The following is a 12,711-nucleotide window of genomic DNA, read 5'->3' as shown; positions in this document are numbered from 1 at the left end:
TGGGCAGAAACAGAATCAGAAAACGCGTAGAACCAGAGGGTCAAAACAGGCTTGAGCATTTCGTCGATAACTCAGGCTACGCTAATCCGATTGACCTGAAATTTTGCAGGCATACTCAGGACTCAAGGGGCTACGACTTTCATGTTTTACGAAACTTCTGAATCAGCACGGAACATTAAGAAAAATGGAGCTCAAATTCAGGTTCTGGGTTGCCCTGTTTACCCATTTTGCCGGTTTCAAATGTCGCAAACATATGGTTCGTTTTCATGGTTCTTATGCAGGTTTTTCAACCACTTTTGTACCAAATAAACACACATATACTAACATCTAAATGGCCTACAAATGGTCCGAAATTCCCCTCCCAAGTCAATACCAAATTTAACAATCATCAACCACAATCCCTAACCAAATTCATTTGCACCAATGAACTTAATCCAACCTCTCACTAACCAAACTCTATCTCACTAACCATAAGCTAAGCTAAATTAGCCTAATGGAGTTTAGGGTTTCTTAACCCAAATCAGCTTTTTGCAAGTAACCAACCAAATCAAGTGAGGCAATTCATCAAACATAACCACTACAAGTCCATTTCTCAACTAAAACAAGTAAGGAAAGCATTAGCAAGAAACCCAAATTCTTTCCTCTTCTTGGCCGAATTTTCAGCAACCAAATAACACTAAAATTAACCAAAGTACTCCATAAAAACATGTGATAGGCATAAGAGGTACCACAATCAAGCACAACTAGGGTCCTATGCCAAAATAACCACTAGTTCATCAAACAATAATCAACTTAAGTCTTCAAATAGACTTTCTTACCTTTGATTCAAGCTTTGTAGATGATCACCCACAACAATCAAGTGCTCAAGTTGTTTCTCCAAGGTCCAAACTCAAGATTGAAGAACAAAAATGATGCACCAAAGCAAGCTTTCTTTTTTCTTCTCTTCTCACGGCTCTCACTCTCTCTCTCGGCTCTTCCTTTCTTTTTTTCTTAGTTTTGTTTTCTCTTGTTTCTTATAAGTTGTAAGACAACATATAGTCAAAGCTTTGGGAGATATTTCTTATAGCTAACCAATCACAAAAATGCTTTATTTGTTGTTTTCACCCTTGCACTTCAACTTTCTCTTTCATATACATTTTCCCTCAAACATTTGATAACCTTTCAATTTACTCCATAAGTCATAACTTAATCTAATCTAAAACATATAATCACGCTTAATTATTTCACTAATCACTTTCTCATCTTAAAACTTTATCCCACATAAAAGTAGTTAAACAATAACTTTTTTGTCAAGGACAAAATTAGGTTTAAACCCACTTAAAACTTCTAATAAATCATAACATTAGGGATTTTGCTCACTTAGGGTTTCTAACCTTCTTAAAATTAATTAACCTATACCAAATGGATTAAATCCTATACCTTCCCACACTAGTGGGTCCCACATCCGATATACGTTCTTAATTTCTCAAAAACTAACCAATACTAGAAAAATCATCTAAGAACTATATTTACTCATAAATTAGGGTTTTCTTCTTAGCCCTAACCCTAATATCAACTTATGAACGGTCTGGGTCCTCACAATCTCCCCCACTTAGGACAATTTCGTCCTCGAAATTAATTCGTTGGTCAAAGCGTACCTTCAAAGCGTACCGGAGGCCATTTAAGTGCAAACGTCTATAGATCGTAACATTACACATAAACTTATTATCCGGACTATGAGCAAAAGTACGGACGTAAAGCGTACGAACAAAGACACACCAAGGGATAAATTGCAAAATGCTACTAAGATATAAATACATAGATATACAAAATCACACCAAAAGATATTACAGATTACGCGACGTTTTCGCCTCTCAGTTCGTACACAACCCAATGTACACATTTGAGCCAACTTCCGGCTCCAACGATCTAGTCGCCAACCAAATAAAGCAAGAAAGTGGTCATGCCCGTTTTAACAAAAAGGAATCTAACCAGCATAAGCAAAAGACGAAAGCGAGCCTCTAAACCCTCCCCTAGGGCCCCTGGTCCCCATACTGGGAACCTAAGTACCAATCTCGCCTACTCTGCTCCGGCCCAGTAGCTCCGCGGGGGTGCCTCCGCGGCCATATCTAGCAAGACCCCGCAGTCCAAACGTGGATACTCCGGCCCTCCCTCCCTAAGCTGCCGTCTTCAAAAGAGAAGAGGGTGCTGGTGTGTGTCCCGGAGGTCGCCGCTCCAGGTCCCCTAACAGCGTAACGCCTGCCAGCGGCTAAACTGTCTAGCCTCCTCAAGCTGCTCCCTCAGAGTCTCGACCGTCCTGTCGAGGTGATAACGCTCATCATCCAATGCTAAGACTATCTCGTCGGGATAGCCGTAAGTATACCAACACGCGCAGGGTCGGCGCGACACCTGGCCGAAGGGGGAGTACAAAGTGTAAGGCTCTCCCAGCCTCTGTCGATAACGGATAGCCCGCTTACGCAGCGGTCGATCCTCTGGGCCCCTCCTACTCGAACTGCCTGGGTCCATACCTACAAAACATTAAGTCGTTAGTCAACCGGCATTTCAACTTAAAAGATATCATTCAACTTAAAAGAATCCAATATGCCTAATGCCTATCGCGTATGTCCCACAATTGCCCAAGTCCTCTAACCTAGGCGCTCTGATACCAACTGTGACGACCCCACTTCTCCCAAGGGCGAACCCAAGGGTATCGGCGGACCGCCTGCCTAGCTCGCGCCAGGACTCAAAACTTAAAGCAATAAAAGCCAGAAAATCCAAAAGAGTACTATACATACTATATACAATCCCAAAAGAGTTATAATTACATTCTCCAAAAGTACCTGCTCTTACTATTACATCCGTATACTTACAACCAAAACCAAAAGGGAGACCCTAAGAAGGGTCCTAATACAAACCACCAGAATAAAAACAAACATCCTAAAAGTTCAACTATTACAAGCCAATCTACTAAACTAGTGTATGAGCCCCAAACGTACCCGCGTCGGCCCCTGCTAAGGAAAACAAACGGAATGGGGTAAGCTAAAAGCTTAGTAAGTAAACAGGGGCAAAAGCGTAAATTTCACGTAGCAACATTTACACAGTAAGAGTAAAGCAAAAGCAGAAAAGTAATATCACATAATAAGGATACGGGTGGCTCCAAAGCCAATTCATTTGCCATGCTTGATCTCCTGTCGACACTCCGTCGACCATAAATAAGGTCCGTAGAACTTCACTTGTACACCCACCGACACCTTATCACCCTCACTGGCCAGTCACCTCACAAACTTGCCCAGGCGAACGAAATCACAAACTTGAGCTTTAATCATAAGCTCGGGTCACAAACTTGGTGACCTCAAACCAAGTTGGACTGACTTCGACCAAGCCCTAACCGGCTCGAATAGTCCATCTCGGTATTGAGTTCAACCGCAAACTCACAAAATTCACAAAAGTATTCAAAAGTCACCCCGAGCCACAAGCTCAAGGGTTTTTGTTCCAAAATTTCTCACATACATATGTCATGTACAAATTGGTGCGTAAATTAGGGTCTAGATCGAGTGCGATAAAGTACACCCTCGCCTAGGTACCCTTTTTACACACAACGAAACACATAAACAACTAACACATAAGAGCGGCCTGAATACTTACTCAAAATACCAAAAGTAGTATAAAGGCGGAATTCACTTTGTGTGTTGGCTAGTAGTGGGCCCCACCGGCACCGCCTAGCTCACCACTGTCTGAAATCGAAGATTATGTCACAATATATCACAAACGGCAACTAACGTACTTGAAATAAGCCAAACGGCAAAATTGGCACGCGCAAGTGCGGAAACGGCAAAACGGCCGCACACGTCCGCGCAGAACGGCAAACGGAAATGGCCAAGTCGGCCATCTCAAACCGTTTTGGTCAAAATTTAGGCTAGGAATATCGGATCAAGGTACATGAGGTACCGTTACGAAGCTAAGAGGAAGGGCTACAATGTTCATGAAGACATCGCAACCCAGATCTCAATGGGTATAGGTGAAAATTGCGTGAAACAGTTCCAGCTGTTTCATTGCGAGTTACCAAACAGGCCCTGTTTGCAAGGCCGTAACTCACGGCTCAGAAATCGAAATTAAGAAATTCCAAAGGCATTAGAAAGCTGAGACATAAGGCTAAAACTTTAATGTTTTGGCCAAGACCTGAATCTATTCAGAACAAAACAAAATTCGAGTGCCAAAGTACCCGTCAGAACTGTCCAAATACAAGGCAGTTCTGACGAGCGATATTGTTTTGATCATAACCGGAGCTACGGAACTCGGTTTTCGACGTACTTTATACCGTTTCGAAGCTGAGATCAAGATCTAAACTTCTTATGAAGGAGTCGGCACCCAGATCGAACTCTATAAAAATCGAAAAGTCATGGGCAGAGAAACAGAATCAGAAAACGCGTAGAACCAGAGGGTCAAAACAGGCTTGAGCATTTCGTCGATAACTCAGGCTACGCTAATCCGATTGACCTGAAATTTTTCAGGCATACTCAGGACTCAAGGGGTTACGACTTTCATGTTTTACGAAACTTCTGAATCAGCACGGAACATTAAGAAAAATGGAGCTCAAATTCAGGTTCTGGGTTGCCCTGTTTACCCATTTTGCCGGTTTCAAATGTCGCAAACATATGGTTCGTTTTCATGGTTCTTATGCAGGTTTTTCAACCACTTTTGTACCAAATAAACACACATATACTAACATCTAAATGGCCTACAAATGGTCCGAAATTCCCCTCCCAAGTCAATACCAAATTTAACAATCATCAACCACAATCCCTAACCAAATTTCATTTGCACCAATGAACTTAATCCAACCTCTCACTAACCAAACTCTATCTCACTAACCATAAGCTGAGCTAAATTAGCCTAATGGAGTTTAGGGTTTCTTAACCCAAATCAGCTTTTTGCAAGTAACCAACCAAATCAAGTGAGGCAATTCATCAAACATAACCACTACAAGTCCATTTCTCAACTAAAACAAGTAAGGAAAGCATTAGCAAGAAACCCAAATTCTTTCCTCTTCTTGGCCGAATTTTCAGCAACCAAATAACACTAAAATTAACCAAAGTACTCCATAAAAACATGTGATAGGCATAAGAGGTACCACAATCAAGCACAACTAGGGTCCTATGCCAAAATAACCACTAGTTCATCAAACAATAATCAACTTAAGTCTTCAAATAGACTTTCTTACCTTTGATTCAAGCTTTGTAGATGATCACCCACAACAATCAAGTGCTCAAGTTGTTTCTCCAAGATCCAAACTCAAGATTGAAGAACAAAAATGATGCACCAAAGCAAGCTTTCTTTTTTCTTCTCTTCTCACGGCTCTCACTCTCTCTCTCGGCTCTTCCTTTCTTTTTTTCTTAGTTTTGTTTTCTCTTGTTTCTTATAAGTTGTAAGACAACATATAGTCAAAGCTTTGGGAGATATTTCTTATAGCTAACCAATCACAAAAATGCTTTATTTGTTGTTTTCACCCTTGCACTTCAACTTTCTCTTTCATATACATTTTCCCTCAAACATTTGATAACCTTTCAATTTACTCCATAAGTCATAACTTAATCTAATCTAAAACATATAATCACGCTTAATTATTTCACTAATCACTTTCTCATCTTAAAACTTTATCCCACATAAAAGTAGTTAAACAATAACTTTTTTGTCAAGGACAAAATTAGGTTTAAACCCACTTAAAACTTCTAATAAATCATAACATTAGGGATTTTGCTCACTTAGGGTTTCTAACCTTCTTAAAATTAATTAACCTATACCAAATGGATTAAATCCTATACCTTCCCACACTAGTGGGTCCCACATCCGATATACGTTCTTAATTTCTCAAAAACTAACCAATACTAGAAAAATCATCTAAGAACTATATTTACTCATAAATTAGGGTTTTCTTCTTAGCCCTAACCCTAATATCAACTTATGAACGGTCTGGGTCCTCACAATCTCCCCCACTTAGGACAATTTCGTCCTCGAAATTAATTCGTTGGTCAAAGCGTACCTTCAAAGCGTACCGGAGGCCATTTAAGTGCAAACGTCTATAGATCGTAACATTACACATAAACTTATTATCCGGACTATGAGCAAAAGTACGGACGTAAAGCGTACGAACAAAAGACACACAAAGGATAAATTCAAAATGCTACTCAAATATATACATAGATATACAAAATCACACCAAAAGATTTACAGATTACCGACCTCCAGTCGGTACAAAACCCAATGTACACATGAACACTCCGGCTCCAAGATCTAGTCGGCCAACCAAATAAAGAAAGAAAGTGGTCATGCCAGTTTTAACAAAAGGAATCTACCAGCTAAGCAAAAGACGAAAGCGACCCTAAACGCCTCCCCTAGGGCCCTGGTCCCCAACGGAACCTAAAGTACCAATCTCGCCTATCTGCTCCGGCCCAGTAGCTCGCGGGGGTGCCTCCGCGGCCATATCTAGCAAGACCCCGCAGTCAAACGTGATACTCCGGGCCCTCTCCCTAAGCTGCCTCTTCAAAGAGAAGAGGTGCTGGTGTGTGTCCCGGAGGTCCCGCTCCAGGTCCCTAACGCGTAACGCCTGCCAGCGGCTAAACTGTCTAGCCTCCTCAAGCTGCTTCCTCAGAGTCTCGACCGTCCTGTCGAGGTGATAACGCTCATCATCCAATGCTAAGACTATCTCGTCGGGATAGCCGTAAGTATACCAACACGCGCAGGGTCGGCGCGACACCTGGCCGAAGGGGGAGTACAAAGTGTAAGGCTCTCCCAGCCTCTGTCGATAACGGATAGCCCGCTTACGCAGCGGTCGATCCTCTGGGCCCCTCCTACTCGAACTGCCTGGGTCCATACCTACAAAACATTAAGTCGTCAGTCAACCGGCATTTCAACTTAAAAGATATCATTCAACTTAAAAGAATCCAATATGCCTAATGCCTGTCGCGTATGTCCCACAATTGCCCAAGTCCTCTAACCTAGGCGCTCTGATACCAACTGTGACGACCCCACTTCTCCCAAGGGCGAACCCAAGGGTATCGGCGGGCCGCCTGCCTAGCTCGCGCCAGGACTCAAAACTTAAAGCAATAAAAGCCAGAAAATCCAAAAGAGTACTATACATACTATATACAATCCCAAAAGAGTTATAATTACATTCTCCAAAAGTACCTGCTCTTACTATTACATCCGTATACTTACAACCAAAACCAAAAGGGAGACCCTAAGAAGGGTCCTAATACAAACCACCAGAATAAAAACAAACATCCTAAAAGTTCAACTATTACAAGCCAATCTACTAAACTAGTGTGTGAGCCCCAAACGTACCCGCGTCGGCCCCTGCTAAGGAAAACAAACGGAATGGGGTAAGCTAAAAGCTTAGTAAGTAAACAGGGGCAAAAGCGTAAATTTCACGTAGCAACATTTACACAGTAAGAGTAAAGCAAAAGCAGAAAAGTAACATCACATAATAAGGATACGGGTGGCTCCAAAGCCAATTCATTTGCCATGCTTGATCTCCTGTCGACACTCCGTCGACCATAAATAAGGTCCGTAGAACTTCACTTGTACACCCACCGACACCTTATCACCCTCACTGGCCAGTCACCTCACAAACTTGCCCAGGCGAACGAAATCACAAACTTGAGCTTTAATCATAAGCTCGGGTCACAAACTTGGTGACCTCAAACCAAGTTGGACTGACTTCGACCAAGCCCTAACCGGCTCGAATAGTCCATCTAGGTATTGAGTTCAACCGCAAACTCACAAAATTCACAAAAGTATTCAAAAGTCACCCCGAGCCACAAGCTCAAGGGTTTTTGTTCCAAAATTTCTCACATACATATGTCATGTACAAATTGGTGCGTAAATTAGGGTCTAGATCGAGTGCGATAAAGTACACCCTCGTCTAGGTACCCTTTTTACACATAACGAAACACATAAACAACTAACACATAAGAGCGGCCTGAATACTTACTCAAAATACCAAAAGTAGTATAAAGGCGGAATTCACTTTGTGTGTTGGCTAGTAGTGGGCCCCACCGGCACCGCCTAGCTCACCACTGTCTGAAATCGAAGATTATGTCACAATATATCACAAACGGCAACTAACGTACTTGAAATAAGCCAAACGGCAAAATTGGCACGCGCAAGTGCGGAAACGGCAAAACGGCCGCACACGTCCGCGCAGAACGGCAAACGGAAATGGCCAAGTCGGCCATCTCAAACCGTTTTGGTCAAAATTTAGGCTAGGAATATCGGATCAAGGTACATGAGGTACCGTTACGAAGCTAAGAGGAAGGGCTACAATGTTCATGAAGACATCGCAACCCATTGCGTGAAACAGTTCCAGCTGTTTCATTGCGAGTTACCAAACAGGCCCTGTTTGCAAGGCCGTAACTCACGGCTCAGAAATCGAAATTAAGAAATTCCAAAGGCATTAGAAAGCTGAGACATAAGGCTACAACTTTCATGTTTTGGCCAAGACCTGAATCTATTCAGAACAAAACAAAATTCGAGTGCCAAAGTACCCGTCAGAACTGTCCAAATACAAGGCAGTTCTGACGAGCGATATTGTTTTGATCATAACCGGAGCTACGGAACTCGGTTTTCGACGTACTTTATACCGTTTCGAAGCTGAGATCAAGATCTAAACTTCTTATGAAGGAGTCGGCACCCAGATCGAACTCTATAAAAATCGAAAAGTCATGGGCAGAAACAGAATCAGAAAACGCGTAGAACCAGAGGGTCAAAACAGGCTTGAGCATTTCGTCGATAACTCAGGCTACGCTAATCCGATTGACCTGAAATTTTTCAGGCATACTCAGGACTCAAGGGGCTACGACTTTCATGTTTTACGAAACTTCTGAATCAGCACGGAACATTAAGAAAAATGGAGCTCAAATTCAGGTTCTGGGTTGCCCTGTTTACCCATTTTGCCGGTTTCAAATGTCGCAAACATATGGTTCGTTTTCATGGTTCTTATGCAGGTTTTTCAACCACTTTTGTACCAAATAAACACACATATACTAACATCTAAATGGCCTACAAATGGTCCGAAATTCCCCTCCCAAGTCAATACCAAATTTAACAATCATCAACCACAATCCCTAACCAAATTTCATTTGCACCAATGAACTTAATCCAACCTCTCACTAACCAAACTCTATCTCACTAACCATAAGCTGAGCTAAATTAGCCTAATGGAGTTTAGGGTTTCTTAACCCAAATCAGCTTTTTGCAAGTAACCAACCAAATCAAGTGAGGCAATTCATCAAACATAACCACTACAAGTCCATTTCTCAACTAAAACAAGTAAGGAAAGCATTAGCAAGAAACCCAAATTCTTTCCTCTTCTTGGCCGAATTTTCAGCAACCAAATAACACTAAAATTAACCAAAGTACTCCATAAAAACATGTGATAGGCATAAGAGGTACCACAATCAAGCACAACTAGGGTCCTATGCCAAAATAACCACTAGTTCATCAAACAATAATCAACTTAAGTCTTCAAATAGACTTTCTTACCTTTGATTCAAGCTTTGTAGATGATCACCCACAACAATCAAGTGCTCAAGTTGTTTCTCCAAGATCCAAACTCAAGATTGAAGAACAAAAATGATGCACCAAAGCAAGCTTTCTTTTTTCTTCTCTTCTCACGGCTCTCACTCTCTCTCTCGGCTCTTCCTTTCTTTTTTTCTTAGTTTTGTTTTCTCTTGTTTCTTATAAGTTGTAAGACAACATATAGTCAAAGCTTTGGGAGATATTTCTTATAGCTAACCAATCACAAAAATGCTTTATTTGTTGTTTTCACCCTTGCACTTCAACTTTCTCTTTCATATACATTTTCCCTCAAACATTTGATAACCTTTCAATTTACTCCATAAGTCATAACTTAATCTAATCTAAAACATATAATCACGCTTAATTATTTCACTAATCACTTTCTCATCTTAGTCACTTACACTTAAGCATACTTTATCCCACATAAAAGTAGTTAAACAATAACTTTTTTGTCAAGGACAAAATTAGGTTTAAACCCACTTAAAACTTCTAATAAATCATAACATTAGGGATTTTGCTCACTTAGGGTTTCTAACCTTCTTAAAATTAATTAACCTATACCAAATGGATTAAATCCTATACCTTCCCACACTAGTGGGTCCCACATCCGATATACGTTCTTAATTTCTCAAAAACTAACCAATACTAGAAAAATCATCTAAGAACTATATTTACTCATAAATTAGGGTTTTCTTCTTAGCCCTAACCCTAATATCAACTTATGAACGGTCTGGGTCCTCACAGAGATGACTCTCCCTAAGTATAGCACTAGCTTTAATTCTTTTAAACAGGTAGTAGATCCTGTGACTGGGGACGTAAGAATGGAAGCATCATCTATTTCCACTAAGAGTCTCAGGCTGCGACATAGCTTATTAGTGTATTTATTTAATCACAACATTCTTTCGACTTCAAACAGTAAAAATGAAGTCTGGGTATTGGATGTGTACTTCTTAGACAAATTGGAGGCTGGATTAGGCAATGTATCAGGGATTCCAATATCTACAATCATACTCGGGGCCATGTCAAGAACTGCAGCATTTAAAGGGGTTAAGAAAGCACTACCATATGCTAGAACCTTGACGCGTATTTTTGAGCACTTTTGTGTAGATTTGACAGGGGAATCGTACAACACTGCATTAACCATAGTGAACCAAGCCACTATCAATCGAATCGCCTATCTCCATGAAGAGGAATTGGGAGACGAAGAGGAAGAAGATGAAGAAGAACACAAGCAAACTAGCACTGCAGTAGGCAAGGTTCGCCAACTCGGCCGAGTCCGAGACGGCTGGGCCGAGTCATAACTGGAATGGCAGGTGCCGTTCTGATACCAATACTCGAAACACCGATTACACCATATCCGATTTGAATCCATCCGAATCAGCCAATATCGTCCGAAGTAGAACCATGTAGCAAGATAACGGCCAAATTCTCGGATTCGACTCGGATATGTACTGGTAAACAAGTTTAAACAGCAACTGGAAAGCCATAACAAAACAAAAAAGGAACAAACACCGAAAGGACACAAAAGGCATCGCACCACAGCTAGCTACAGCTGTTGCAGAGCCTTTTACAAAACCAAATAAAATTCAAACAGAGAAGTAAATTATTGTCCTACAATTACAAAAAATGGTCCACCACAGCTATACGGTTGTTGTAGTCTTTTCCCATGCTTTATTGTTTCATTTTTCAGCCACAAAGACAACCGGCTGGAGAAAGGGAGAAATTTAGGAAAAAGTAGGGTTCAAAACATACCAACAATTTCAAATCAGCTGGAGAAATTTAGGGAAAAGTGGGCTCAAAACAACCGGTTGGAGAAATTTAGGGGAAAGTGGGAATAAAGGGAGAACCATACCAGCAATTTCTGCATAATCCATCACTACCTTTTGAGCTTCACTCCAGAATCAAGGTGACGGTCGGCTGGAGAAACAAGCCGATCGGTTCTTCAATTTCTTCATCGTTCGGTTGCGGCTCAAAACAGAGGTGACGGTAGGCTGTTGGAGTAAGACAACAATAGCGGGAAAGAGAAAGCAAAAGAAACAATAAAAGTGACGGCCGGCTCTTCAATTTCCACATTATCTGGCCGTGAAGGAGGTGAAAAAAGTGAGAAACGAAAATTAGGAAAAAAATGAAGGGAAGAGTCAGAGGAAGATACGGCTAAAAATAAAAGAAAGACTCGGGGAAGACTCTAGTGAGGTGCGGCTGCACTAAACAGAAGATGGGCTTTTGTACCGTGTAGCAATTATTTTTTTGGGTAAAAAACAAAAAAGCCCCCTGTAGTAAGTCTAATACACAGAAAAGCCCCCTATGGTTTCAAAATATACAACACGATACCTCATGCTTTGAACTAAATTGTAAAGGTGACGGAATCCGTTAAATTTAACGGAAATGACTTATTAAAACCTAAAAAAAAAAATTTATACTTAATTTTTATCAAATATACCTATTCTACCCCTTAACCCTCAATTCTCTCTATTTAGAGAATAAAATAAATGATTTTTTTGAGCTGTCTTTTGCTTAATTATATCAGGGTATTTTGGTCATTTTGTCCATTTCCGTTAACTTTAACGGATTCCGTCACCTTTACAATTTAGTTCAAAGCATGAGGGGTCGTGTTGTATATTTTGAAACCATGGGGGGCTTTTCTGTGTATTAGGTTTACCACAGGGGGCTTTTTTGTTTTTTACCCTATTTTTTTTTGTTTATTGTATTAAACTAAACACCGCTACTTCCTTTGTGTACTGAGATTTGTATTGTATTATATAAGATATGATGATTTTATTCTTATATATACTTTTTATCTCATATAAAATAGAATTAGAACGTACACTTTATTCTAAAATCATTTATTGCTAATGCTATAGGCCCTTATGGTAATGACAACATTACTTTATTTAATAATTAGTAACTATATATGATAATGTAGTAGGTATTTAGTAAATTTAAGTTGATAATTGTGCTTTTTATGGTATTTTCTATTTTTAGTAATTTTTTTAGATTTTTTGAAAATTTTTATATACTATAATATATGTATCACTCGATATTCATCCGATATGCCGCGACGGCGAACCTTTGCAGCAGGCTTATCTGAGGCTACCAATCGCCCAACCATTCACGACCTCCTTCAAACTGTGATTGCCGAGGTTCGTGGAATGCGTG

The sequence above is a fragment of the Coffea eugenioides genome, chromosome 2 (assembly GCF_003713205.1).
Source record: "Coffea eugenioides isolate CCC68of chromosome 2, Ceug_1.0, whole genome shotgun sequence".
Lineage (NCBI taxonomy): Eukaryota > Viridiplantae > Streptophyta > Magnoliopsida > Gentianales > Rubiaceae > Coffea > Coffea eugenioides.
Note: the sequence above shows the minus strand (reverse complement) of the source record.